General features: G+C 37.1%; 1 protein-coding gene across 2 annotated transcripts in view; it reads left to right on the forward strand.

Annotated features, from left to right (window-relative positions):
• The window catches only part of ATRNL1 (attractin like 1), a 746,492-nt gene that overhangs the window by 390,992 nt on the left and 327,903 nt on the right, over nucleotides 1–27,597 (forward strand). The gene's annotated exons all lie outside the window — the stretch shown is intronic.

Below are 27,597 nucleotides of genomic sequence, written 5' to 3' on the forward strand. Positions count from 1 at the left end.
ATGTTTACACTAACAAAAGAAAGAATAAAAATATCTCTGTCTAGTAATTATCACATATAAAATCCTGAATATCTTTCCTGCCATTTTTCCATCCATAACTGTAGAAGAATGAGGGATGAAAGGAATGAAAACAAACAGACAGAAAGATTCATGGTAAACATGGGTGTTACTTTCATGAAAATAATTATATTTCATTTTACTTTAATTCAACAGAAGAAAGGGAAACATAACTGAAAGTAAAATAATGCTTGAAATTCAAAAATTTTATTACATAAAAGATAGTAATTTCTAAAATATTCCTCTAAGGTTGCAATAAGAAAGTATGAAAAATTTTAAGATTACAGAATCTAATTTCTTAACTTTCTGTTAGAGAATCTTTTGATTCACTTCAGTTCAATCAGTCATGTCCGACTCTTTGCAACCCCATGAACTGCAGCACACCAGGCCTCCCTGTCCATCACCAACTCCTGGAGTTTACTCAGACTCATGTCCATTGAGTCACTGATGCCATCCAACCATCTCATCCTCTGTCGTCCCCTTCTCATCCTGCCTTTAATCTTCCCCAGCATCAGGGTCTTTTAAAATGAGACAGTACTTTGCATCAGGTGGCCAAAGTATTGGAGTTTCAGCTTCAGCATCAGTCCTTCCAATGAACACCCAGGACTGATCTCCTTTAGGAGGGACTGGTTGGATCTCCTTGCAATCCAAGGGACTCTCAAGAGTCTTCTCCAACACCACAGTTCAAAAGCATCAATTCTTCAGCCCTCAGCTTTCTTTATACTCCAACTCTCACATCCATACATGACTACTGGAAAAACCATAGTTTTGACTAGAAGGACCTTTGTTAGTAAAGTAATGTCTCTGCTTTTTAATGTTCTGTCTAGGTTGGGCATAACTTTTCTCCCAAGGAGTAAGTGTCTTTTAATTTCTTGACTCCAGTCATCATCTGCAGTGATTTTGGAGCCCACAAAAAGAAAGTCTGTCACTATTTCCAATATTTCCAAATATTTCCATCTATTTGCCATGAAGTGATGGGACCAGATGCCATGATCTTAGTTTTCTGAATGTTGAGTTTAAGCCAACTTTTTCACTCTCCTCTTTCACTTTCATCAAGAGGCTCTTTGGTTCTTCCTAGCTTTCTGCCATAAGAGTGGTGTCATCTGCATATCTGAGGTTATTGATATTTCTCCCAGCAATCTTGATTCCAGCTTGTGCTTCATCCAGTCCAGGGTTTCTAATGATGTACTCTGTATATAACTTAAATAAGCAGAGTGACAATATATAGCTTTGACGTACTCCTTTCCCTATTTGGAACCAGTCTTTTGTTCCATGTCCAGTTCTAACTGTTGCTTCCTGACCTGCTTCCATATTTCTTAGGAGGCAGATCACGTGATCTGGTATTCCCATCTCTTTCAGAATTTTCCAGAGTTTGTTGTGGTACACACAATCAAATGCTTTGACATAGATAAAGCCGAAGTAGATATTTTTCTGGAACTCTCTTGGCTTTTTTGATGATCCAGCAGATGTTTGCAATTTGATCTCTGGTATTTCTGCCTTTTCTAAATCCAGTTTGAACATCTGCAAGTTCATGGTTCACATACTGTTGAAGTCTGACTTGGAGAATTTTGAGCATTACTTTACTAGCGTGTAAGATGAGTGCAATTGTGTGGTAGTTTCAGCATTCTTTGGCATTGGCTTTCTTTAGGATTGGAATGAAAACTGACCTTTTCTGGTCCTGTGGCCACTGCTGAGTTTTCCAAATTTGCTGGCATACTGAGTGCAGCACTTTCACAACATTGTCTTTTAGGATTTGAAATAGCTCAACTGGAATTCCATCACCTCCACTAGCTTTGTTCGTAGTGATGCTTCCTAAGGCCCACTTGACTTCTCGTTCCAGGATATCTGGTTCTAGGTGAGCGATCATACCATCACGTTTATTTGGGTCATGAAGATCTTTCTTTGTATAGTTCTTCTGTGTATTCTTATATCATTTGGTCAGCTGCTTTGATAAAAGAGAAAAGTGTTTTCATCAGAACTTCACGTCTCCCCTGACCATCCTCCCAATTTTGTTATTTGTGTATTCTCTGTACTGTGCTGACTTGTAAGGTCACCTCCTAGTCTGTGAATTCCTGTGGTTGGGTAGTATTGGTTATGTATTGTGATGGGTTTGATATACATTACCAGCCCTTTTACTGGAGAAGAGAATGGTTACCCACTCCAGTATTGCCTGGAAAATCCCCTGGACAGAGGAGCCTGGTGGGCCACAGTTCGGAGGGTCACAAAGAGTCAGTCATGAGTGAGCGACTGAGCACAGCAGTCCTTTTACCATAGCTAACTCTTTTATTTTGGTTTACATCTTAGTTGACTTAGATTCACTGTCAGTTGTTTCTTATTTTTTATATTTGTGTTAAGGAACTTTCGTGTTCTGTGAGATATATTTTCCAAAGACATTTCCAAAACTTTTTCTGTTCTAATACCTTTAACGTCTCTGTCACTGTCTCTGTGCTCTGAAGCCAAAAGAAGTACCTGTTTTGTTTAGTAAATAGGTACATACAGACAGCTTAACAAGTTTTTATAGTCTAAAGACTTAACAGCTATTTTTCAAATGCCTACAAAGTAAAAAAATATAATATTTTATTTCATTCTGATTTACCCCCGTCAATTACTTATGTATATGTATGTCTGCTGGACACTGCATGGCTTCCAAAGCCTTAGAATCCAATTGTGCTATGTAAATATCCTATTCTATATTGATTTTCATGTGTTTCTTGCCTTTTATCATAGCAAGTACTGAAAGTTCAGCACAAAGATATGACTTTATTAAAAGCAATGTCACACAATCTAATATTTAAATTGGGTACTACTTTAAGCAGTCATCTGTGTGATGTGTCTTTAACTAATATCACTGTATATGCATTTAGTGTTTGACAGAAGTTTTCCCTATTGAGCTGACAGTCCAACAATCATCATTCATCCTACTATTTGTGGCACTTTCCAATCTGTGTTACCACAATTAATGCTAGAAGATACTTGTTGTCCCTGAGTTTGCTGAATATTGTTCTTGCTTCTTAGAGCAGTTTGATCAGGGAGAACCCAGGATTTGAATGCTGAGGATGAGGGATGACCCTCCATTCTTATAGTTTTTCTTTCAATGAACAACTTCTCCCTCCAGAGTAAACGTCAGTGCCCCTAGATCAAAATCCCTCTGGCATCCCAACTTGCCCTCTATTAGTATATCCTTGACTAAGCACCCTTACTTTACTGATTGTACACCTTCTCTCTCTCACCTCCTAAATTTCCCCCAGCCTGCCCTGCCGGGAAAATATCTTGTTAATAATAATTCCTAGTGTGTGGTGTATCTTTGTGCCACTTGAGACTGGTACTGACCTGAAACAAGATACTCACCAGTAATAAGTCCTTCTTAAGTAGATTGGATATATTAATATATCAATCATCATTTACACACACACACATCCACACATATACTACTTTTGCTAAGAATACATATATATTTAAAATGGATAACAAGCAAAGACCTGCGACTCTGCCCAATGTTATGTACCAACCTGGATGGGAGCGGGATTTGGGGGAGAATAGATACATGTATATGTATGGCTGAGTCCCTTTGTTGTTCACATGAAACCAGCACAATATTGTTACAAATACAAAATAAAAAGTGTAATGTTTGAACAAAGAATATATTGACTTCAGTAAAATAAATAAACAAGATGACATGTTGGGCTGGTCAAAAATTTGTTTGGGTTTATGTATTATGGAAAACCCAAAGGAGCTTTTTGGTCAACCCATACGTAACAGTGACTCAGTGGTAAAGAATCTGCCTGAAATGCAGGCTACCCAGGTTCGATCCCTGGGTCAGGAAGATCTCCTGGAGAAGGGATTGGCTACCCACTCCAGTATTCTTGCCCGGAGAATCCCATGGGCAGAGTAACTTGGCGGGCTGAAGTCCATGGGTAGCAAACAGTTGGACATGACTGTGTTACTAACACTTTCACTTTTCTTTCAATACATAATCTATAAATCGTGGGATAAATAGTTTGTTTTCCTATAGCAATTGTTTTGGGGAAGGATTAGAAATAATTATATTTTGTAAATTATCCAGTAGACAAAGCAGCAGAGGTTTATTTGAGGCATCAGCTGTCTTGGTAATTATACTTAGAGTTAACAGTGATTTGGCTCAAACAATTTATTTTTGGTCTCTATGTTGTTTAAGCATCTGTCCATGAATTAGTTTTTGTAATGTTTCAATATGTTCTGGTTCGTGTTTGGCATATTTTGTTCTGTTATAATAATTAGATAAAGCCATAGACTTTCTGATAGCCCTTGGAAAATATTTACTAAGTTGCCTTACACAGGCAGTAAATTAAATTATTTTAAGTTCTTAATAAATCTGCTTTTGATCTTATTTGTATTTTATATTAGTGATTAACTTGCAAATCAGCTTCTCAGAGTACACAAACTAAATTGGGGCTAATTTGAAACAAAATAAGTGAAAATGTCACAAAGGAAGATATTTATCACTGATTGATAGAAAAAAAAATAAAAATATGTTTTTCCTAACTCAAGTTATGAAATTATTTTGAGCTTACATGTAAGAGGGAATCTATCTTCTAGCATCCATTTAAGAGTCATTCCCACATGTAGAAATAATCAGTAAATGTGGCATGCTCTTGATTAGGCACTCTTGAAAATCCTTGGCACATATGTATTTCTCAGTTCTTGTGTTTACATGTTTCTTGCCTCCTTAAAATCTCCATATTTCATGCTTTGATGATCGAAGTATAATTAGGCAGATAAATGAGTCAATTAAAAAATTAATTCACAAAACTTAAAATTAGCCATTTTAAAGTAAACAATTCAGTGTGTTTTCAAACATTCACAATGATATGCAGCCACCACCTCCATCTAGTTTCAAAACTTTCTCATCAGCACAAAATAAAACCCTGTACCCATTAAGCGGATACCTTGTCCCCCCAACCCTGCACGGGTCAGATCCCTGACCTCCACCAACCTGAGTTAGCTCTATGGATTTACCTATTATGAATAATTCATATAAATGGAGTCACACACAGGGCCTTTTGTGTCTGACTTCTTTCACTTAGCAGTGTTTTCAAAGTTCATGTTGCAGCAAGTATCTATCAGTCCTTCGTTGTCTGTGTATACTATGATTTTTTTTTTTTTCCATTGATGGACATACATATTGTTTCCAACTTTTGGCTGCTATGAATACTGCTGTTAGGAGCATGACTGTACTTGTATTTGAGTACCAGTTTCCACTTTGAGGGTATATTCCTAGGAGTGGAATTTATGGTTAATATGTTTGTTCTATCTTTAACCTTTGAGGACTCACCAAAATGTTTTCCACAATACCAACTGAACCCTTTTAATCCCCTTCAGCCATGTACAAAGGTTCCCATTTCTCCACATTTTTGCCAACTTTTTGTTATTTTCTGTTTTAAATATTATAGCTATCCTAGTGGGTGTGAAGTGGTATCTCGTGGTTTGGGTTTGCATCCCCAATGGCTGTTCTGAGCATCTTTTCAGCCATTTGTGAATCTTCTTGGGAGAAATGTTTAAGTCCTTTGCCCATTTTTTAAGTGAATTGTTTGTCTTTCAGTTGTTGTAATATATTCTGGATACTCGGCCCTTATAAGATATATTATTTGCAAACAGTACCATTGTGTAGGTTGTTTTTTTATTCACTTTCTTACAAATGTTGCTTGATGCACTAATGTTTTAAATTTTGTTGAAATCTAATTTATATGTTTACTCTTTTGTTATTTGTGCTTTTGATATCCTAGCTAAGAACTCACTGAGAAATCTAAGGTCATGAAGATTAACCCCTATGTTTTTTTCTGAGTTCTGTGGTCTTACCTCTTATATTCAGGTCATTGATCCACTTTAAGTTAGCTTTTGTATTTCATGTGAAAAAGGAATTTGACATGTTTTTCTTTGTCTTATTTATTTATTTTTGCATATGGATATCCAGTTGTCCTAGTACTATTTCTTTTTATATTTTTAATTGAAGGATAATTGCTTAATAATATTGATTTTGTTTCTGCCATACATCGAAGTGAATTAAGCATAGGTATACCTATGTCTCTTCCCTCTTGCACCTTCCCCCCGACCTCATACCCTTTCCTATCCCTCTCGGTCATTAGAGAGCCCCAGTTTCAGTTCCCCGAGTCATGCAGCAATTTTCCAGTTGTCTCGGGACCATTTCTTAAAGACACTATTTTCCCCCACTGAGTGGTTTTGGCCACCTAGTCTTGGTCCCCAAAATCAATTTGCCATAGATGTATGTATTTATCTAGACTCTCAATTATACTCAATTGGCTTATATGTTTATCCTTACATAGGCTAAATTTCATAGAAATTTTGTTATCTACACTTTTAAATTTATTAATCTATAATTTTCATTGTCACATTGATGTAGATACTGTGCTGTAGGCACTGTGCTAGGCAGAACGGAATGGAAAGTTGAATGTGACACTGTCCCTCCTCCCCAGGAAGAGCTTCATGTTTAGCGTGGTGTCACCATCAGTAAATCAGCAACTTAAGTCCAGTCTGATAAGCGTTAATATTGAGGTGGGCTCAGGATGCTGTGTAAACTGCAGATGATTAGTCTAAATCAACCAGGGGACCTTATGTCCTTTGCCAGGAATTTTTTTTCAAGACCGTGTATGCCTAAGTCACTTTAGGCTAGGAGAAATCTCAGGAGAGGTTTCTAAAGGGTTCCGGAAATGAAGTTTTATTACTCTGAAGAGAAAGCCATAGAAAGTTGATCTCTTTCCAATGGAAATGAATTAGGAAATGCGTTCCCCGAATGGTATTAGCGGTCTTCCGCGAAGCTGCAGTGGAGACTGCGAGCAGAGTCCAAACTGAACTGAGTCCTTAATGGCATCATTGAACTGTTGGCTCAACCAGCCCTGAGGACTGAACTACCTTTATGTGAGCTCATAAATTTCTTTACTATTTATGGCAGCCTGAACATGGAATTATGTTTCTTGAACTTGAAACATTCTTATTATGAAGGGGGCATAGTGCCAGAGGTACGTCTAAGTATAACTAAAGATCAGATACAGCTTCCCAGAAATAAAGATATTTGACTTGAATGTTAAAGAACAGATAGCACTCACCTAAGCAAAGAAGAAGGAAAGTGGTATTCCAAGGAGGAACACGAAGTGGTGATTACAAAGAATACAACACAAGCTCTGCTAACAAAGATTTTTTTATAGTAAACTTAGGATAATGGAATATAGATATACAAAGGCAATGTGTGTTCTCACATGTATTGTGCTTCTTAGTTTTCAGGTCAACCCACTTAGGGATATTAGTGAGTGTAAGGGAATAAGTAGGAGAGACATTGAGAAATTCCAGAGTTAACAGTGACATACTTAAATAAACAAATAATTGTTGAAGCCAGAGTTGCTGGTACCACACCGAAGTGATAACTCATTTGAGGAACTTTCAGAACATCGAAGTCATAATCAAAAGATCCTGGTGTGTTCTAGTTAATGTCTGTTAATAGTATATTAAATCTGTGGCATACACTTGTTGCTCAGTTGCTAAGTTATATCCAACCCTTTGCGACCCCATGGACTGCAGCACGCCAGGCTTCCCTGTTCTTCACTATCTCCCAGAGTTTGCTTAAACTCATGTCCACTGAGTTGGTGATGCCATCCAACCATCTCATCCTCTGCCGCCTCATTCTCCTCCTGCCCTCAGTCTTTCCCAGCATCACAGTCTTTTCCAGTGAGTCGGCTTTTCACATCAGGTGGTCAAAAAGTATTGGAGCTTCATTTTCTGCATCAGTCCTTCCAATGATTATTCAGAGTTGATTTCTTTTAGGATTGACTGGTTTGATCTCCTTGCTGTCCAAAGGACTCCTAAGAGTCTTGTTACCAAAAGTAAGGTGGTGATACTTTGTGATATGATCAAGATCATATTGTGAAAGGAGGAGAAACATCATGAGACCATTTCTATTGAGTTTCTAGAACTGAGCTTTGGTTATTAATATACTGACAGAAGGTCATCTAGTCTGCTGGCAGCAGGGTGGAGTGCCTCCAACTGTGTCAGAAACTCTGCTTCTTCAGATGGTAATACCTACTACACTATTATTTTCATTGTGATTTAATTTCTCAAATTGGGCTTCCCTGGTGGCTCAGCTGGTGAAGAATCTGCCTCCAATGTGGGAGACCTGGGTTCGATCCCTGGGTTGGGAAGATCCCCCAGAGAAAGAAATGGCAACCCACTCCAGTATTCTGGCCTGGAGAACTCCATGGACTAATAACGCTTACCACACTATGTTTTCATTGTGATTTAATTTCCCAGATTGCCTGGATTTAACAAAATGCCCATTTCAGACTGGCAAACTGCTGATTATTCCTGACATTTTCCCCCCAATATAAATTAATGAATTTGTGTGTTATTTTAGTTTTCAGTGTTTTTTGAGTCATGATTCTGATAAAGCCGTATAGTGTATTGGTTAAGACTGCTCACTCTGGAACCAGCCTTCCTGTTTGGGTGTGGATACTAGCTTGGTCACTTACTAGCTATGTAACCAACAGCCACTTAAGTTCTTTGCCTCTAAGAAAGAATGAAAGGTAATAATTATAGAACCTTTCTTACTTAGTTGTGAGAATTAAATGTTGTCCACGTTGAATTGTCTAGAACAGTACTTAGCATAAAGTTTGTAGTCAAAAATGTTATTCTAATAGGTATTTTATTGCTTTACAGTTATTCTACTTCTAAAACATTGATAAAATCAAGTTTCTGGGTTTATGAGGCCAAAAACCAGAAGTTGTTCTCTCTTAGGTCAGTTGAAATATCCACGCTAAAAGATATACTTGATCGACTAGCCAGTATCCCTGGACTCCATTGTTATCTTCCATCCATTGTAAACATCGTACCATTTCGTGTCACAGTAGAGTAAGTGAGATAGCCAGCTGATCAGGAAATAGACTCCTAGAGGGAAAGTGATCTTCCCATTGTTGCAGAGCAAGTGACCATTGGGCTTGGGGCTTGACCTCTGGTCATCTGACTCAATAATCCTGTAGTTGTTTCATTGTATAGTGAAAATATAAGATTGTCTAGTTCTCTTCTGCTTCTCTTGTTCTCAGATTAGCAGGATTCACATAAGCATGTACAGTTTGATGTTCTACAAAGAGGTTCTACTGGTTAAAGCAGGGCCTTTTCTTGAAATCTCATACCCCCTGCTGTGTAGATGCTTTTCATTCTAGAGCACGTTCTGCTAAAAGATTATGTGGGAAGATCTTTGGGAAAACATAGCATTTAGGTAATGGCGCATTAGTCTCCTCAAGAAAAAGTTTTTAATTCCACTCATAGATGTAAGCATCGTGTATTGTATAATTGTATAACGGAACTACACTGCCTGCTTACTCATTAAGTCATGTTCAACTCTTTACGCCCCCTAGACTGTAGCCCTTCAGGCTTCCCTGTCCTTGGGATTTCTCAAGCAAGAATACTGGATTGGGTTTCTGTTTCCTTCTCCAGGGGTCTTCCCAACCCAGGGATCCAACCCACATCTTCTGCATTGACAGGAGGATTCTTTACTGCTGAACCACCTGAGAAGCAACAAAAATATAGTAAACACATCTTGATCTCTCATAGCATGTATACATTTAGTTTCTCTTATTCATATTATTTAGCAGACAGACTGAATACTGTAATGGAGACCCTTCAGAAAGCAATATGATAGAAATGTGTTTGTCTGCTCTGGTATTCCAGGGCTGGAGAATGGTTCAGGGCAGGCAGGCAGCTGTGTTCCACACGCTCATCCAGGACCCGAGGTCCATTCTCTGTTTTTCTTCTGTGCTCCAGATGCTTCCTCATTTACATGCTGCAGCTCACTCTCAAGTACCACGTCCCTACATTCCAGCCCATGTAACCATGAGAAATCAGAACTTTTTCAAAATAATTTTTAAAGAGTATTCTTCAGTATTGATGTGCATCACTTGGTTCACATTTCAGTGCTCAAAATTCCTATACTAGTTTCAAAGCACTGTGGAAAATGTGGGTTCTGCAGCTCTATTCCTGCAGGGTGTTCTGGTACTAAAAGGAAGAGGGGAAGAATTAACTCTGGAGCATAGTTAGTGTTACATGAATCCACGGGGTGGGTAAGTGACTTCTAGTGACTAGGCAAGGAGATTATATAAGCAGGTAGTCCAGTTATCTGGATGTGAAGGAATTGCTTATTACATGCTTATGAGGTTGGAAATGAATACAATTGTGTAAATCCAATCAGTGTTACTGGGAATGGAACACTGTATCTTTATGACTGGGATAAAGAAAGAAAGAAAAAACTCAATGTTTGATTATTTTTCTATAGTCTTCAGTGTATAAGCAAGTTGACTGTAAATAAGAACTCCTTATCTTTTGTATTCAAAGTAAAGATAGAGATGAGAAGTAGAATGTTTCTTAAATGAGCATTTTATACTTCTTTAAGAATTTATTTGACGTAGGATGTTAACTGTCTTTCTGTTTCTCATTTCACTCAAATGTTAGCTGATTTTATTTATCTTAACAAGCTACCTAATTTTACATGTTGTGATCTCTTGGATATTTCTTTAGAGTTCTCAAAAACCATAAATAATAAAGGGAATATGCATCTAGTGATGGAATATGCTCCATTATTTATTTGTTTTTTTTTATCACACTAGGAAATCCTAGTAGGTATACTGAGATTATCACCTACACATACAGTTTTTTGGTAAACCACAGTACATGAATAATATAAAACTAAGTTTTAAAATCCTGAGTCAGTATTGTAAATACAAACTGTAGGCCCTAAAGCTAAAATTTCAAGAGACAGTATTCTTGTCCATTATTCATTGCAAAAATGCATGTATCTCTAATGGGAAAACCACTTCTGTCATGAAGTACAGAAGATCTTTGAGTCTTAGTTCTGTTTATGCTAATGTAAGTATTTTTATCACTATTAAGTTTGCAGGTTGGGTTGTTCTGGGACTCGTCTTGGACAGTTTCTTTCAATGTGTTGAATTTAGTTTATAGGTGTACACTGTAAGGAAACAAACATTCTTTTCTCCTATAATCTTTAGAGTCATTTCAAAAGCATGAGTTGAAATGTTTTGGTAGCAGACATATAGCCATGGGCTCTGATTCAAAAATAAACCCAGTCAGTAATGCTAATAAATGATTACTTGCATTTGTTTCTAATTGTTTCCACCATAAATAGAATGTGTGGCAGCTTACTATTAACACTGTGTGTGTGACACAGGGATTTTATAAGTTGTAAATACTGTAAGCATGAACTAATGTGCTTCTTCACATTAATATTTCTGGCAACAGATTCTTTAGAAGTAATCAAATACGGAAATCCTGAAGTACTTGGACATCAAGGATGTCTTAAAAAGTGAGCCTTTTCCTGTTTCCCATGGTAGAAATGAGAGAAGGCCTGTATTTGGCATTGGCTGTGGGTAAAGTTTTTCTTATTATAAGAGAAAATTACCTTTTTTATATTTATTTTTTATTATCCTCAAAATCTCTACTATAATAGAGAAAAGGGGAAGCAAGTGTTTTATATATCTTGATAATATAATAGTAATGATACCAAGATCTGAAAAGTAAAATTAGTGTCAATGAAAAAAATCAACCACACTAATCTTATCCAATAAAACAACTTAGATCACTTCAAATTTTTATATATATAGCATGCCATTATTATTATGTAATTTTATTATCTTGCTAAATTATTCTTGCTCTTCTCTAAGTCACTGCAGTGAAACAGATTTTTTTATTTCATGCTACACAGTAGCAATTCATTAGTGTCTATAATGGCACTTGAATTCAGTCAACCATATTAAACACTGACCTATTGCCAGAATAGTTTGAAGAATAGTAATATGTATATTTGGATTTTGAGAGTCTTAGATTCGGGTAAAAGGTAACATATTTTATGGCTGATAAAATTCATACTGAAACAGTGAGTTTAATTTAGCACCAGACAGTAGGCAAATAAGATGTCAAAAATTCATGTAATTTAGTAGTCCATTAAGCCTGGTATAGCCATATCCTATATAAGCCAATGGATTTGAGTAAAACTGTATTTTGGAAAATCGTCACTGTCCTTTACTATTTGAATGAAATTTAGGAAAATGTTTAATCTGAAAGATTTTAAGCTATTTAATTTTTTTACCACCTAGTAGTAAACATAATGCTCAGGGATTTAAAACATAGATGCAATTGATCAATTCTAGAGAGATTATACTTCTAAATATTTTAGATGTATTTTTAAATACACATTACAAGATTTGTGGAAACAAAATATGTGTTACTTATTAAAACATATTTTTTTTTTTTTAAATATTATTTTATTAGTTGGAGGCCAATCACTTTACAACATTTCAGTGGGTTTTGTCATACATTGACATGAATCAGCCATATAGTTACACGTATTCCCCATCCCGATCCCCCCTCCCACCTCCCTCCCCACCCGACTCCTCTGGGTCCTCCCAGTGCACCAGGCCCGAGCACCTGACTCATGTATCCCACCTGGGCTGGTGGTCCGTTTCACCATAGATAGTATACATGCTGTTCTTTCAAAACATCCCACCCTCACGTTCTCCCCCAGAGTTCAAAAGTCTGTTCTGTACTTCTGTGTCTCTTTTTCTGTTTTGCATATAGGGTTATCGCCACCATCTATCTAAATTCCGTATATATGTGTTAGTATACTGTAATGTTCTTTATCTTTCTGGCTTACTTCACTCTGTATAATGGGCTCCAGTTTCATCCATCTCATTAGAACTGATTCAAATGAATTCTTTTTAACGGCTGAGTAATATTCCATGGTGTATATGTACCACAGCTTCCTTATCCATTCATCTGCTGATGGGCATCTAGGTTGCTTCCATGTCCTGGCTATTATAAACAGTGCTGCGATGAACATTGGGGTGCACGTGTCTCTTTCGGATCTGGATTCCTCAGTGTGTATGCCTAGAAGTGGTATTGCTGGGTCATATGGCAGTTCTATTTCCAGTTTTTTAAGAAATCTCCACACTGTTCTCCATAGTGGCTGTACTAGTTTGCATTCCCACCAACAGTGTAAGAGGGTTCCCTTTTCTCCACACCCTCTCCAGCATTTATTGCTTGTAGACTTTTGGATAGCAGCCATCCTGACTGGCGTGTAATGGTACCTCATTGTGGTTTTGATTTGCATTTCTCTGATGATGAGTGATGTTGAGCATCTTTTCATGTGTTTGTTAGCCATCTGTATGTCTTCTTTGGAGAAATGTCTGTTTAGTTCTTTGGCCCATTTTTTGATTGGGTCGTTTATTTTTCTGGAATTGAGCTTCAGGAGTTGCTTGTATATTTTTGAGATTAATCCTTTGTCTGTTTCCTCATTTGTTATTATTTTCTCCCAATCTGAGGGCTGTCTTTTCACCTTACTTATAGTTTCCTTTGTTGTGCAAAAGCTTTTAATTTTCATTAGGTCCCATTTGTTTATTTTTGCTTTTATTTCCAATATTCTGGGAGGTGGGTCATAGAAGATCTTGCTGTGATTTATGTCGGAGAGTGTTTTGCCTATGTTCTCCTCTAGGAGTTTTATAGTTTCTGGTCTTACATTTAGATCTTTAATCCATTTTGAGTTTATTTTTGTGTATGGTGTTAGAAAGTGTTCTAGTTTCATTCTTTTACAAGTGGTTGACCAGTTTTCCCAGCACCACTTGTTAAAGAGATTGTCTTTGAAGAAGAAGACAAAAAGAAAGGCCATGAGAAAATACTCGAGGAGATAATAGCTGAGAACTTCCCTATTAAAACATATTTTAATAACCTTACAGTAGGCAAAGATTTCTTAAATAGGACATAAAAATCTTAACCATAAGAGAAAAATTAATAAATTAGACTATATTAAGATTAATACTTTATCTTCATTAAAGTACATGATTAAGATAGTGAAAATAAGCTACAGAGTGGGAATAAGTATTTTCAATGCATAAATCTGGCAAATGAAGCATATTTAGAATATATAAAGAACTTTTTACAAATCAGTAAAAAGGGATGGATATCCCAATAGAAAAGGGGGTAAACATTTGAACAGACAGGTCTTCCCTGGTGGTCCAGTGGTTAAATATCTGACTTGGAATGCAGGGGTATCAGTTCCATCCCTGATCTGGGAAGATCCCACATGTTGCGGGAGAACTAAGCCCATATGCCACAACTACTGAACCTGCATTTTGGAGCCTGCAGGCTGCAACTACTGTGCCCATGTACTGCGTCTGCTGAAGCCCGTATGCCTTAGAGCGTGTGCTCTGAAACAAGAGACGCACTGCAATGAGAAGCCTGCATACCTAAAGAATAGGCCCCGCTCGTCTCAACTAGAGAAAAACCTGCGCTCAGTAACAAACCCAGCACAGCCAAAATTAAAAATAAACGTATAAATAATAAAAATAAATTTAAAAATAATTGAACAGGCATTTCACAAAAGAGAATATCCAAATACCCAATAAGCATATGTAAAAGATGTTAGTTTCATTAACCATTACAAAAATGCAAAATAAAACTACAATGAGAAGATTACATATCTATCAAATGACAGACAAATGAAAAGACAAGACAATGCTGAGTTTGTCCATGATGTGTAGCAAATGAAACTTGGATCATAAATAGTCATATAAATTGATGCAGACAAAGCATTTCACAAAATTCAACACAGATTCATGATTATTAAAAAAAAAAAAAAAAAAAAAAACACACACACAATTAAGGAATAAAGGGGCATGGGCTTTCCAGGTGGCTCAGTGGTAAAAAAAACCGCCTGCCAATGCTGGGAATGTGAATTCAGTCCCTGGGTCTGGAATATCGCCTGGAGGAGGAAATGGCAACCTATTCCAGTATTCTTGCCTGGAGAATTCCACGAAAAGAGGAGCGTGGCGGGCTATAGTCCATGGGGCCACAGAGAGTCGGATGCGACTGAGTGACTAAGCACATATACATGGAAGTTCCTCAAAAAATAAAAATAGAGCTACTATATGATCCAGTAATCCCACTTCTCGGCAGATATATAAGGAAATGAAATCAACTTATCAAAGAGACATATGCATCTCCATGTATATTGCAACGTTATTCACAATATCCATGATACGGAAGCAACCCAATGTGCACTGATGAATGAATGGATAAAGAGAATATGGCATATACACACAATGAAATATCAATTTAGCCTTAAAAAGGAAGAAGAAATTGCTATGTACATCAACAGGAAAACATTATCCTAAGTGAAATAAAATAGTCACAGAAGGACAAATGCTATATGATTCCACTTTCTAGGTTGGTGCAAAAGTAATTATGGTTTCAGACAGACCCTGAATTTTAAATAATTATACCTAGGCTCAAGCATTTCTTTATTAATGGAAATAGTAACCATTACAATGAACACATTTTTGCCAATTATAAATGTTATTTTATTCCTCTTGCATAAAAATCCGTTCTTCAGTATTTGACGAACTCTTGAAAAGCATTTTCTGCCTCATGCTGGTTGTGGAAGCATTTTCCCTGCAAAAAGTTGTTGAGATCCTTGAAGAAATGGTAGTCAGTTGGTGAGAAGACAGGTGAATATGGCTGATGAGGCAAAATTTCACAGCCCAATTCATTCCACTTTTGAAGCATTGGTTATGCAGCATGCAGTCGGACATTGTCATGGAGAAAAATTGGGCCCTTTCTGTTGGCCAGTGCTCACTGAAGACATTGCAATTTTCGGTGCATTTCGTCTATTTGCTGATCGTAATTCTCGGATGTAATGCTTTCACCGGGATTCAGAAAGCTTCAGTGGATCAGACAGGCAGCAGACAACAAAACAGTGACCATGACCCTTTTATTAGTGCAAGTTTGGCTTTGGGAAGTGCTTTGGAGCTTCTTGGTCTAATTACTGAGCTGATCAACACTGGTTGTTGTATAAAATCCACATTTTGTCACACACCACAATTCAATCGAGAAATGGTTTGTTGTCATTGCATAGAATAAGAAGATAATTCTTCAAAATGACAGATTTTTTTTTTTAATTTTCAGTCAGTTTGTGAGGCAAGCACGTATCAAGCTTTCTCACCTCTCCAATTTGCTTCAAATGCCAAACAAGCATAGAATGGTTGACGTCCTTGGGCAGCTTCTCCTGTAGGTGTAAGAGGATCAGCTTCAGTGATCTTCTCACTTGGTCATTGTCAACTTCTGATGGACGGACACTGTGCTCCTGATCTTCAAGGTGTTTGTCTCCTTTTTAAAGCTCCTTGAACCACCACTGTGCTGTACATTCATTAGCAGTTCCTGGGCCAAATGCATTGGTGATGTGACAAATTTGTCTCTGCTGCTTTATGACCCATTTTGTACTTGAATAAGAAAATCACTCGACTTTGCTTACCGTCTAACATCGTTTCCATAGTCTAAAATAAATATACAGTAAGCAGCAAGTAATAATTCATTGGCAAGAACATAAAAAGCAGGAAATGTGCATCAAAATTATGTATAATAACTGCATTTATTTAACAGTGTATTTCAGTATCAACCAGCAAAGCTCAACAGTGCAAAACTGCAATTACTTTTGCACCAACCTAATACAGTACTTCTTAGAAGCAGAGACTGATGTTTGCCAGAGCCTACAGGGAGGAAGAAATGGAAGATTGTTTTTCAAAGATTACCGTATGCTTTGGTTAGTCGCTCACAACTTTGCAACCCCCTGGACCATAGCCTTCTAGGCTCCTCTGTCCATGGGGATTCTCCAGGCAAGAACACTGGAGTGGGTTGCCATTTCCTTCTCCAGGGGATCTTCCCAACCCAGGTCTCCCACATTGCAGAAAGATTATTTACCATCTGAGCCCGCACGGAAGCCCAAGAATACTGGAGTGGGTAGCCTATCCCTTCTCAAGGGGAACTTCCTGACCTAGGAATCAAACCGGGGTCTCTTGCATTGCAGGAGAATTCTTTACCAGCTGAGCTACCAGAGAAGCCCTTTCAAAGAGTATATAGTTTCTTTTTGTAAGATAAAATAATTTCCAGAGATGTACTGTATAACATAGTATCTATATTTTAAAATGTGGTATTTTATACTTAAAAATTATTAGGAGGAAAGATCTTAACTTAATTCTCCTTACCAAAACACACACAAACACACTCATGCACAAATACAAGGAAGATTTTAGAAATGATGGTTGTGTTTAGTACCTTGGTTGTGATGATGGTATCTTGGATATATGTTCGAACTCATCAAAATATAGACATTAAATGTGTCCAGTTTGTTTCTTATCAATATAACTCAATAAAACTAAAACAAGTGCATTATGTGGTATAATATCAAAGTTCAAAAATCAGTGAGTTTAGCATGGTTGGAGTTTACAAGGCCAGTACATAAAATTGAGGGACTTTTATACACACTCAATGAACAATGAGAAATTGAAATAAATTTAAAAGGTGATACTTAGAATATCTCTGAGAAACATGAAATATTTAGGTAATATTTAAGGAATTACATGCTGAAAATTACAAAAGACTGATGAAAAAAATATCAAAGTCCTCGGTGGAGAAATCTACTTTTCTCATTAATCAGAAGAATCAATATTGTTAACATTTCAGTAGTTCACTAATTGATCTATAGATTTCATATAACCCAGATCAGTATTCCAGTATATATTTTAATATAAATCAGTAAGATTACTCTAAAATGCATATGAGAATATGAAGGAATTAGAGTAGCCAAAGCAATTTTGAGAAAGTGCCAAACTGGAGGATTCACAACACTTAATTTCAAAATATTCTAAAGAAATTATTCTCAACAGGGCAATGTTTTGCACTCCCAGGGAGAGGAAACATTCAGCAATGCCCAAGGACATTTTGGTTCTCATATTTGGGAGCTTGCTACTGGTAAAGGCTAGAGATAATGTTAAACATTTACAATGACTGTTTATAAAAGTCCCAAACAAAGAATTCAGTTCAGTTCAGTTTAGTTGCTCAGTCATATGCAACTCTTTGCGACCTCACAAACTGCAGCACGCCAGGCTTACCTGTCTATCACCAGCTCTCAGAGCTTGCTCAAACTCATGTCCATTGAGTTGGTGATGCCATCCAACCATCTCATCTTCTCATCCCCTTCTCCTGCCTTCAATCTTTCCCAGCATCAGGGTCTTTTCTAATGAGTCAACTCTTCACGTCAGATGGCCATAGTATTGGAGCTTCAGCTTCAGCGTCCTTCCAGTGAATATTCAGGACTAATTTCCTTTAGGATGGACTGGTTTGAACTTCTGGCAGTCCAAGGGGCTCTCAAAAGACTTCTCTAACACCACAGTTCAAAAGCATCAATTCTTCGGCACTCTGCTTCATTTCGGTACGTCTCTCACATCGATACCTGACTCTCACATCGAAACCTGACTGCAGAAAACAGCATAGATATGACAAGACAAACCTTTGATGGCAAAGTAATTAATGTTTCTGCTTTTTAACATGTTGTCTTAGGGTTGTCATAGCTTTTCTTCCAAAGACCAAGCCTCTTAATTTCATGGCTGCAGTCATCATCTGCAGTGATTTTGGAACCCATGAAAAGAAAGTCTGTCACTGTTTCCATTGTTTCCCAATCTATTTGCCATGAAGTGATGGGACTGTGTTCCATGATCTTAGTTTTTTGAATGTTGAGTTTTAAGCCAGCTTTTTCACTCTCCTCTTTCACTTTCATAAAAAGGCTCTTTAGTTCCTCTTCACTTTCTGCCATAAGGATGGTGTCATCTGCATATCTGAGGTTATTGATATTTCTCACGGCAAATTTGATTCCAGCTTGTGCTTCATCCAGCCCGGCATTTCACATGATGTACTCTGCATAGAAGTTAATTAAGTAGGGTGACAATACACAGTCTTGATGTACTCCTTTCCCAATTTGGCATCAGTCTCTTCTTTCATGTCCAGTTCTAACTGTTGCTTTTTGACCTGCATACAGACTTTTCAGGAAGCAGGTAAAGAAAGTGAAGTCGCTCAGTCGCATCCAACTCTTTGTGACACCATATATTGTAGCCTTCCAGGCTCCTCGTCCATGGGCTTTTCCAGGCAAGAATACCGGAGTGGGTTGCCATTTCCTTCTCTAGGAGATCGTCCCGACCCAGGGATTGAACCTGGGTCTCCTGCATTGTAGGAAGACGCTTTACCATCTGAGCAACCAGGGAAGTCCAGGAAGCAGGTAAGGTGGTCTGGTAATCCCATCTCTTTACGAATTTTTCAGTTTGTTGTGATTCACACAAAGGCTTTGGTGTAATCAATAAAGCAGAAGTAGATGTTTTTCTGGAATTCTCTTGCTTTTTTGATGATCCATTGGATGTTGGAAATTTGATCTGGTTCCTCTCCCTTTTTTAAATGAACATCTGGAAGTTGTGTTCAACTCTTTGCAACCCCATATACTGTAGCTTGCCAGTCTCCTCTGTCCATAGAATTCTCCAGGCAAGTATACTGGAGTGCATTGCCATTCCCTTTACCAGGCGACTTTTTGACCCAGGGATCAAACCCGGGTCTCCTGCACTGCAGTCAGTTTCTTTACCCCCAGTGAAACCCTTCTGTTAGGTCCCCAATAGTTCTATATTATATAGTAGTGTGTATATGTCAATCCCAGTCTTCCAATTTAAGATATATCAGTTCAGTCACTCAGTCCTGTCTGACGCTTTGAGACCCCATGGACTGCAGCATGCCAGGCTTCCCTGTCCATCACCAGTTCCCAGAGCTTGCTCAAACTCATGTCCATTGAGTCGGTGATGCCATCCAACCATCTCATCCTCTGTCGTCCGCTTCTCCTCCTGCCTTCAATCTTTCCCAGCATCAGGGTCTTTTCCAAGGAGTCGGTTCTTCTTCAATATCAGGTGGCCAAATATTGGAGTTTCAGCTTCAACATCAGTCCTTCCAGTGAATATCCAGGACTGATTTCCTTTAGAATTGACTGGTTTGATCTCCCTGCAGTCCACGGGACTCTCAAGAGTCTTTTCCAACACCACAGTTCAAAAGCATCAATTCTTCGATCCTCAGCTTTCTTTATAGTACAACTTTCACATCCATACATGACTACTGGAAAAACCATAGCTTTGACTACACAGACCTTTGTTGTTGTCTAGGTTGGTCATAGCTTTTCTTCCAAGCACCAATCATCTTTTAATTTTGTGGCAGCAGTCACCATCTGCAGTGACTTTGGAGCCTAAGAAAATAAATTCTATCACTGTTTCCATTGTTTCCCCGTCTATTTGCCATGAAATGATGGAATCAGAACCATCATCTTAGTTTTCTGAATGTTGAATTTTAAGCCAACTTTCTCACTCTCCTCTTTCACTTTCATCAAGAGGCTGTTTAGTTTCTCTTCACTTTCTGCCATAACGGTGGTGTCATCTGTGTATCTGAGGTTACTGATATTTCTCCCTGCAATCTTGGTTTCAGTATGTGCTTCATATCAAAATCAAAATCATGATAAATTAGACTTACTAAGTAAATAGAAAAACAAACCATAGACTGACAAAAAAATTTGCAAATCTCGTATCTGTCAATTTATTTCTGATGTGTGCAAAGAATTCTCAAAACACAAGAAAACAAACAGTGCAGTGTTTAAGATAAATAAAAGACTTGAGCATACAGTTAAACCAAAAATATGTGTCCAATTAGCATATGAAAATATACTCAATATCATTAGTTTTGCTTAATGTAAATTGACAATAATATATTACTACTACTACTAGCACTTTACTATATTACTATTTTACATACTGTCACTATATTATTATTACTGCTAGTAGTATTACTTCTACATGCACAAAACAAAAATGAAAACAAAAACCTTACAATACCAGAGAATAATGTAGAGGAACTAGAACTCCCAAAGACTGCTTTTGGGAATGCATTATCATGTTTATTTTTAGAAAAAGTTTTTAATATACGTAAACATGTATATACCATGTGTCTTAACAATCCTATTCCTTCATATTTACCCCATGGAAGAAAAACCTAAGTGTACAGGAAAACTATACATGAACATTTATGGTAGCTTTAAAATGCCAAGCCTTGGAAGGAATCCATATGTTTTTTCACCTGGTAAACAAAGTGGTGTACTCATATAATTGAATGATAACTAAGTACTGAGAGAAAACAAAACTAGTAATACAATGGCATGGATGAATATCAAATGCATTATGGTAAGTGAAAGAAGTAAAATTCAATAAACTGAAAAGAGCCCATTTGTATTTGTATAAAATCTGGAGAACACAAAATTATAGGGCAAAAAATAGATAATTGTCTCATCATATGGGGAGGGATTAAGTAAGAAAAAGGGTAAAGAGAAGATTTGATGGGATAAAACTGTTAAAATTTTTTGATTATGGTGGTTGTTACACAGTTGTATGCACTTGTTAAAAATTCATAAAACTGTAATTTAAATGGTGACCTTTACAATATGTAAGTCATCCCTCAAAAAAACTGACCTCAAAATTTTAAGATATGACAGCAAATAAAGCCTAAAGTTTTCTATTTTATAAAAATAAAATTTAAATACATAAATAATTAATATGCCTGCCCTTCTTTTCAACTACCGATCTGTATATCTGGGTTTTATTCATATATTTCAGTCAAAACAAGATTCTTAACACATTGAAAACAGAAGCATACATGATAATTTATTCATCTTCTATTAAGCTAGACATTAAAGAGATTGGCAAACATATGAACAATGCCATTCTATTTATAAATTTTTAGTTTAAATAATTTTCAAAAAAATGAATTATTTTGGTGTTATGAATCAATCAATATGTTTTCAAATATTTTTATTTCTAATGGTAAAGTTCCGTTCAGTTCAGTCGCTCAGTTGTTTCCGACTCTTTGCGACCCCATGAATCACAGCACGCCAGGCCTCCCTGTCCATCACAAACTCCCAGAGTTCACTCAAACTCATGCCCATCGAGTCGGGGATGCCATCCAGCCATCTCATCCTCTGTCGTCCCCTTCTCCTCCTGCCCCAATAGCAGTAATTTCAAAAACAAAAGTTTGCAGGGATCTTTAGTATATTTTAAGAGGATAAAGTGGCCCTTAGACAAAAAGCTTTGAGAACTGTTGCTTGAGAAAGCAAAAGACCGATTTGGAAGGAAACAGGTGTCCAGAATGACCACGGGAGCAGAGCTGCTAACCACTATGAACCAGTTGCATTAAGGTCTTTTTTTGGTACAGAAGTAAATTCCTTGCTCTTCAGTCAGTCTGTTGATGGATTCCTTCCTTGTAACAGCCAACCTTACCTTAACTAATGTAACAACCATGAACCACCAAACACTGCTGTTTATTCCAGACACTGCTACATTCTCAGGTTTCCTTCTGAAAACAATAATGCATGTAGGCATTTTGAACACATTTTACACAGGAAGAAACTGAGTCTCAAAAAGAGGAATTATCTTTGATCAAAGTCATACAGCCAAACATTTTCTTATTCAGGCTTTATTTCAAAACCAGTATAACTTCATCACATAGTATGCAGGCTTGGAGACAGACCTGCGTTCATATCCTTGTTTAAGCATTTACTACATTTAAGAGTTGATGGCTATAAAATGAAACTTGAATAGTACCTATTTTGCAGTGCTGTTTGAATTTTTTAAAAATGAATGGATATAAAATTTAGTCTCAGGTAAATACTAAATACATTATAACTATTAAAATGCCTTACTGCCTTTCCTCGTTTTGGAGTAACAGAGATTTCATGGTAATTAGAAAACTACCTGTAAGGTGCTTAGAGGCAACATTTCTGGTATGTTGTTAGCAAAAAGTAAGTGGTAACAGTTATCATTCCAGCCTTTGTTGTGCAAGAGTATTTGAGGAAAACTTTGTTCCAGCAGGCTCACTCTTAAAATCCTTTTAAGTGCCCAACATTTTATCTAAAATTTCTAGTGAAACACTCAGCTCTAAACTACTTATTTGTAAGACAAAATCAGACATTTTCACTTCATGTTATTTCTCAGTTGAGTTTAGAGAATATAGGGTGAGGGACATTAATCTAAGATACCAAGATTTTGCCTCATCACTCAAGCCTAATGTAAGGCTGAATATTCTTCCAAAGTGAAGTGAAGTGAAGTAGCTCAGTCGTGTCCGACTCTTTGTGACCCCATGGACTATAGCCCACCAGGCTCCTCCATCCATGGGATTCTCCAGGCAAGAATACTGGAGTGGGTTGCCATTTCCTTCTCCAGGGGATCTTCTCGACCCAGGGATTGAACTCAGGTCTCCCGCATTGCAGGCAGGCGCTTTAACCTCTGAGCCACCAGGTAAAACACTTAATAAGATTTGCACTGCTTGTGTTTTCCATGTTCAGTGGTAGGAGGGTGTATATCTAGCTTGTCAGAAACTATATAGCTTCTCTATTTAAACCTCTAACTTACTCATGAGAAAATTAAATGTTTTCCACTTAAATACACTGTCCCTCTTAGGGAAGACTCATCAAAAAAGTAATACAGTGAAAAACTTTCTTCATCTTTCATTCCTCATCCTACAGAGTTCCCAACCCACTCTTAGTGGTTTCCACTAAGTTCCATATATATTTTTCAGCAATATTTTTCCTTTTTATGCATATACAAGCACCACAGGATTTGCTAAGAATTTTGGCTTGTCACCAAACTGGGTTCTTACCACAAACGTTAAGAAGAAAAGATCTGTGCCAGACCATGTGGATCTGTAGAGTGCCTGCTGAGAGACTTGACAAAGTAGACATTAGAAACATACTTTGAATGTTTATCTCGTGGTGTGATTTCTTGTTTGTTTCTGGCAGTGATCCAGGGTAGAGTTAGCCTGAAGTTGTTATTGAACTGACCTTGAAGTCCCATTCATTTCACACCACCCCCACCCAGTTGTGTTTGAAGTAGAAGCTGAAGAGTGAAGATGGTGAAGATGAACACAGACGTCTCTTAGTCTTTGACATCTCAAGGCAAAACTGATGCTAGAAACCAGGCTTCTGCCTTCTGATCACATGTTCTTTTGTGGTACTGTGCTCCAGCCCATGTATTCTCTTTTGTATGTTTTAACTTTTAATCTGCGTGATACACACACTTAAGCCAAGGGAACAGCAGAAGTTATGGAGGACATATAAAAGAGATGATTTTCTTTGAAAGGGTCTTCAAGGTTATTGATTTAAAGTAATAGGGAAAAATACTATAATACTCCTTTAAAACTATATATTGATACCTTATAATACTGACTGCTGTAGCATGAAAATTAGTCTACATCAGATCTGCTTTGAACCCTTTATTAATTAGATAATATAGAAATGCTCATTTCAGTAGCCAAAGAAATTTATTTCTCTCTCGTGGGCCAGTTTAATATAGCTGTTCCTGCCAGTAGTTTGTTTTCCTTCATATAGTATGTCAAGGAGCCCTTTCCCTTCCATCTGTGGCTCCCTCATTCCCTAGGGAAAATTCTTCCAGTGAACAGAACAGTGAATATTTAGTGCAGAAGGCACACCTGCTTCTTAAAAACCAGAACCTTGAAATGATACAAATCCAGATCTGCTGCGTTGCATTGTTGTGAAATAGTCATAGGCTACCTAAGAAGAGTAGTTTTATCCATTAATGGATAGCTAGTCATCTCTGGCACAGACTCTTTAAGGTATTTATTACTTTAGTTATTGTCTCATTATGTGGCCCTGTTTTGCAAAATTTTGTTTTAATTCAATGGAGCAGCAAAATAGCAACCACCACACTTTGTACAGAACATTTACACGCAAGTTCTCATAGTCCCTGCAAAGAATATTTCCAGCGTGAGAATCAGGTCTATATTTGCTGCTCATCTCTACCCTCTCTAAGTGTGCGACCTTGGAAAAATCATTTAATCTCCCTGAGCCTGTGTTTCCTCATCCATAAAGTGAGGGGCTGTTGTGATCTCCAAAAGTCCTTTCAGTGTTTAAATTCTCTGACATTTAAGTTATGCAGTTGTTTTATAAAGTTTGTAGTGTGATTTTTTTCACTTATTTGTCACTTTAATATAATGTCATGGTCATTTTAAGTCAGTAGTCCTACTGAAAGAGTAAAGTTTTGGTATTTGTATTTATTCATGCTTAGTTAAATTTAACAGCAACATGAAATAAATGATTACCTGTTTGGATATAATTTCATAATAAGGCCTCTGAAGGTCGTTTGAAATACTGCACTAATTAATGTTTTATTTCCAGCCTTCCTTAATTATTCTAGCCAGATGGTCCTTTATTTATGTTATTGCTAGAGGTTTCCAGCTGAGGTTGTTTGATTGTTGAAGAAAAATATGTGATGGCACCATAAGATAACTGTAATTGAATTGTTAGGTATGTTCGAGCATTCACGCCTTCTGTCCCTGTTTTAGCCACATCTGGGAAATAAGTTTGTTAACAAAGCACTTTGACACCTCATCTGATGCTTGAGTGGGATTCTGAACTGTGCAGAAGGAATTCAGATGGGAAAATGACTCTGCATTTATTGTAAAAGGATACACTTTGCAAACATCTCTCTGTGCAAAATTCATTTTGTGGATGATGAAAAAAAAAAGAAAACCTTTCTAATAAGTGCACTTTTAAGGACATGATCTGTTTTCCAATGTCCTAATAACTTCAGGAATAAGCTGTTCCATTAAGGTCAAATTCAAAATTTGTGCAGATTAACCACCATTTAGGAAGCAGTTAAATGGAATTTTTATGGCATAGAACTTCAAAAGTCTAAATGAATTATCAGCTGAATAGATAGTCCAATAAAAGAAACAGACTTAAAATGGAAGATAAAAGTGATAAAGTGACAGTAAATTAGAGAATAGAGCTAAAAGCTCCATTGTTATAAAGAACAACAATAGACCTCCTGAATTATCTGTGTTTCTTTAGAAAGTATCTCCTCTCCTTCTTTCACTTGTGAGTTTTAGAATTACTAAATAAATTAATAGCATTTGAGCTGGAAGCTTCTATCAGCCAAGTTAGGTAGGAAGCCTTATTAACATGGCCATTGGCAACTTAGCACTGGACAATTTTCTTCCAAGAGAACGTGATTTCATTATTGCAGTACTTAAGCTGTGCCATGCAGAATAAATCAGTTCAGTGACCTTCATCCCAATGTGTTCAAAGACTTTGAGGCCTTAGTGTATGCACAGTGGTTATAGTTGTAATTAGCATTATTTTCCAACATGCTAGTAATTCAGTCTGTATGCTGTTTGTTCATATCATAGAAGCTCTGCTTGTCTTGTCTTTGCTTATCATGATTCATATAGAAATAAAATTGTATTGGTCAGAAGACTATTTGCTTTAAATCAAGTTATTGCTTGAATGTGTGTGTGCTAGTCGCTAAGTCGTATCCGACTCTTTGCGACCCCATGGAATGTAGCCCACCAGGCTCCCCTCTCCATGGGATTCTCAAGGCAAGAATACTGGAGTGTGTTGCCATTTCCTCCTCCAGGAGATCTTCCCGATCCAGGGATCGAACCCATGTCTCTTCTGTCTCCTGCATTGGCAGGCAGGTTCTTTACCATTATCACCACCTGGGAAGCTTGACTATAATAAAATTAATAGATATGTGTTGTTAATTATTAAAGAGGTATCAAATCAGGGAGATAATTTGATATTTAATGATATGGGTGAAGCAAAACAAATTACTCCCAATAGAATATATCTACATGCACACACACATAGATTCACTTGAATAGGAAAACTGACCATGTGGATTTAAAAAGATTTTTCAAGAAACCAAAGCGGAAAATAAACTATAAGAGGATTGTGTTACTGCTTTGCCTTCTGTTGTAATGTCATCTATCATTTCGCTCTTTTATGTCAATAAAATTTAAATGGCATACTTAAAGTCAGCCATCTTAAAAGTACTAAATGCTGCTTTATAAGAGGAAAAGTTTAATAGTGTGTTTATTATTATTAATATGTTCCCATTTCTTTCATTTAGTTAGTTGATTATCCCAACCTGGATAATTTCTCTCTGCAGTACTCTTTTGGTACCAGTGACTGAAGTCTCCTAATTTATTTAACGCTGAACATGTTTAGATTTGACCATGTGGGACATGTTCTAAGAAATATCCACATATGCTGCTTAAATGTACTTAGTTATAGGCAGAATAGGAGCAAGTTTGAGTGTCCTCTTGGCTTGCCATGGAGAAATAACTTAACCACAGCCCTTATTTCACCTTTTGGCCACCACCTAGATTACAGGGCTTCCTTGGTAACTCAGATGGTAAAGAATCTGCCTGCAATTGCAGGAGACCTAGGTTTGATCCCTGGGTCAGGAAGATTCCCTGGAGAAGGAAATGGCAACCCACTCCAGCATGCTTGCCTGGAAAATCACATGGACAGAGGAGCCTAGTGGGCTGTTACAACTGATGGGGTCACAAAGAGTTGGACTTGACTGAATGACTAATACTTTCACTTTCTTAGTTATAAGGGGTAAGATCAATGTTCCTAAGTCGACATGGATTAAAAGAAGAGTTATCTTTGAAAAGGTAACCAAACTTTTCATGAAAGTCATACAGATTATGAAAAATTAGAGAGAAAGAAGAAATTAGCATCTTGCTAGGAATTATTTGTATAAATAAATGTATTTCTGTTGGGATTCATGAGGC

Source organism: Muntiacus reevesi, chromosome 2 (genome assembly GCF_963930625.1).
Source record: "Muntiacus reevesi chromosome 2, mMunRee1.1, whole genome shotgun sequence".
Classification (NCBI taxonomy): domain Eukaryota; kingdom Metazoa; phylum Chordata; class Mammalia; order Artiodactyla; family Cervidae; genus Muntiacus; species Muntiacus reevesi.